The sequence below is a fragment of the Temnothorax nylanderi genome, unplaced genomic scaffold (genome assembly GCF_030848795.1).
Source record: "Temnothorax nylanderi isolate EJ_2023f unplaced genomic scaffold, tnyl_v1.0 TNYL_tig0400_pilon, whole genome shotgun sequence".
NCBI lineage: Eukaryota > Metazoa > Arthropoda > Insecta > Hymenoptera > Formicidae > Temnothorax > Temnothorax nylanderi.
The window spans coordinates 62625-66246 of record NW_027249462.1 but is presented as its reverse complement, the minus strand read 5'-3'; the positions used below and the strand labels follow the sequence as shown (position 1 = coordinate 66246).

Below are 3622 nucleotides of genomic sequence, written 5' to 3'. Positions count from 1 at the left end.
TGCGTTAGATTAAGATAATTTGGCGACAGAATTCCTGTGCGGTTTTGGACGTGGCGTTCACGCGCTGCGAGCGTGACCCACTACTCTTTCGCGATACTTCGTGTTATTGATGCTATTATTTCGCGTTTACTCCGGTTATTTCATGTTTGGCTATGTCTCTTGCCGATACCCGATATTATTTGTGCGTTTACTTTGCTATTATCGTTTCTTTGCTTGGTAACGGCGCCGTCGGCGCGTTTGCTGTAAATTAACGTATTATTTAATCCGCTCCGTTTATTTTTCATGCTACGTTATCTAACTGCGTTCATTTAAAACCTGTAAAATTATCTAATGTCTGAGTTTGGTATTCTCATCTTTCTTTTGCTTATTAATTACACAATTAATGTCTGAATTGCATAATAGTAGGTATACTATGTTAGTTCTAGGCCAGTTTGTGGTGGGGGGATGACGTCACCGGCGTGGTGGGGGATGACGTCACCGACGTGGAGAGGGGATGACGTCATTGGCGTGGAGGGGGATGACGGCGTGTTTGCATCATTAATTAAATTTATTAATTTATAGGTTATAAATAATTAAATTAATTAAATTAAGTTATAATTTTTATAACCTAACTCAATTAATTTAATTATTTATAACCTATAAATTAATATAATTTTTTATAACCTAATTTAATTAATATAATTATTTATAACAATTTAATTAATATAATAATTTAATTTAAAAAAATTTGCATGAAAAACTATAGAGTTGAACGCAGGAAGAGATGGCGTCGAAGACCTTTTTTCTGGGTCTACGTTCAACAAAAAAAATCAACAAAAAAAAACATTTTATGTGACTTAAACTATAGAGTCCCATAGTGGGAAAATGAGAGTGGAAGACAGGAACGGACAAGTTCATACGTGTCGTGATGCGATTATTCTATTTTAGATAAAAGTTTTTATCAATATTTTAATAATTTTATTAATTCTTTTATAATAAATCGTATATAATTAAAAAGTACATTATCGCAACATATATATAATTTAAACATAGAGGAGGCTAATGTTAGATGAAAACGGAAGAGATAGATTGAAAAATAATTTTGCTACTATTTATGTTAATATTCAATTTTTATTCGTTATTTACATTTTTGCTTCATATACAATGTTATCTAAGGCGAAAGCAACTAGTTCGCAATCTATAAGCGAACTTCCATCAAACACCTCACTAAGTACTTTTCTCGCTTGACATTTATCCGTGATACGATTTTGTCGCAAGACTGTTACAAAATGGTTATACTTATTACTAACATGTTGTATATTTTGACATAAATTGAAATATACATGTTCGACACATTGTTCGATTTCAAACAAAAATAATATAGTTGCTGGTATCATGTATAAGCATGTATCGCGCAACGTAAGTTTTACAATATTAGCGTCACGCATTTTAACAAGTTCTATAATTAGATCTCGAATAGACAGCGATGAACCGACAGTCGACTGCATGAGTTGTTCGATATCCATGCGTCTTTCGATGATCGTTGTCCACGTTGCATGAGGAAGCACGATCTGATTTCCCCGATTGTCACCAAGAATCAATTCCACAAAGGATGTAGATCCCACATTGATTCCGATATCCAAATACTTGTAAGCCGTGACTGTCAGGGCAAATCGTCTGCCCAAGATACGAGGCGTATAACGAGGTTCCGATTTATTGAAACTGTAAAAAAAATAAAGTAAATAAATTAATAAAATTAGAAAAAATAAATTTGAAAAAATTTATCCAAAGTAATACTTACGTTTTGCGCTCGTCCGATGAAACTTCACGAGGCTTAGGCGTATAACAAGGTTCCGATTTTTCACGAGGATACGGTACGTAATAATTCATACTTGTGCTGCTTCCCTCGAAGCCACGAAGTCCCTTATCGGGAATATCGCGAGTGAACATCCACTTCTCAGAATTATTTACGTCTTCACTGCGACCAGCCATTGTTCTTATTTTTCCGTAAGAGGTATACTTTTTCACTGAAGTTGTCGCTTCGAACGATGAGACTCAATTGATTTTGACTTCGTAACACTAGTTAAAACGTTAACTCCGTTTGCAACGTTTTAGAATATTGGACGGCGTGCGCAGATGAAAAATTATAAGGGAAGGGATAATTCCCCTTCCTTCAACATTTTCAAGCACCAATGTCAGCGCTGCTTACGTAGAAGTTATAAAAAAATTCATACAAATGACTAAGAAGTGGAAAATGAACCAAGTATACGCGACAACACCCTACCTTCAAAATTATGATGTGGTGGGGGAAATTAGGAGAGGGAAACCACTAACAACTAATGGGAATGGGGAAAAGAAAATAAAGCATTGTAAAATTATATATAATTTATTTTTTTAAAAGATCCCAATTCTTCTGGCGTCGCGACCACCACTTAAATAATTTTAATACATTTTGTAATGCGCAATTCTTAACATGTTTTCCGCATCGCATAGTGTTAGTAACATCTAGATTATTTAAAGATTTGACATCTTCGTAATCCGCATCCAAAGTCTCGATGATCAGCTTTTCTCTCGCATAATTCTCAAGTAGATCCACCAGCCATTCCTGTTTCTGGCATCCCTTGACGTACACGAGAGTCGGTATCTCGTCATCCTCTTCTGTACCAAGCACGGCTGACGTAATTAGACGTTTTACCATACCGTACGGCACTTTTTCCTCATCCCATGGTAATCCATGGTGATTTGCAATCAACCAGGAAGCACATGACTTGTCAGATTTTGTGAGAAGACTCCACGGCATGGGGCACGTAAAGATGTAATGCTCCAGAACGGTCCCGTTTCTCAGCACCGCTGCCTCCTTTACGACAAATTTCATCCCGACGATGAATCCTTGCAGATCGACAAACGTTGGCACGATCATGATGCAACGAAGGAACGATCCGTACTGTACCGTATCGCACTACATATGTCGCTCTTATATCGGAATATTTGTCAACATGGCGATTTACATGAGTTTGCGCACTACATTAGACAGCGGGCAGTATTCGATTATGCGATCATGCAAGATGAGACAATAGGCGGTAGTATTTGCAGGTACATTTTCTTTACAGTCAAATTCTATTCGCACATCCACGGTGGCGCTCTTGACAGACTCGTTTTGTCGTGAGCAATCGATGACAACAAAAGGTCCATCCATCAGGAATGTATACAAGCTGCAAAGCGTACTGGAATCGTATCCGTAATAAGTTTTACGAAAACGCGCGTACATATCAAAAAGAAGGCCGTATCGATTTTTAGTAAAATCTAGGTTCAAGTCATCGTACGGATAAAATTCGGAGTTTAGATAAAGCTTGACATTGGTCAAATTACAGTCATCGAATGCGCTAACATTTTGAGACATGATATTCTTGTGGCCGGTCTGCAGCGCAAAAATAACGTATCGCGGCTTCTCTAGCTGAGTCGCAGTCTTGACAGCCCACGAATGCTTGGTCGTGCTCTGCAAGAGGGGATACTCGTACAGATCCCACAAACGAAAACTGACACTAAGATATCGCCCGCTCCCCAAGGCCCGTAACAAGGATAGTTTATTAACCTCGTTTAACGTAACGTGAGGCATTCGCCACTGTACTTTAAACAGTTCGAT

The 3622-nt window shown here is 37.7% G+C and overlaps 1 pseudogene; it reads right to left on the bottom strand.

Annotated features, from left to right (window-relative positions):
* Positions 1-1103: 1103 nt before the first annotated feature.
* LOC139782266 (uncharacterized) lies at positions 1104-1971 on the bottom strand (annotated as a pseudogene).
* Between the last annotated feature and the right edge of the window lie 1651 nt (positions 1972-3622).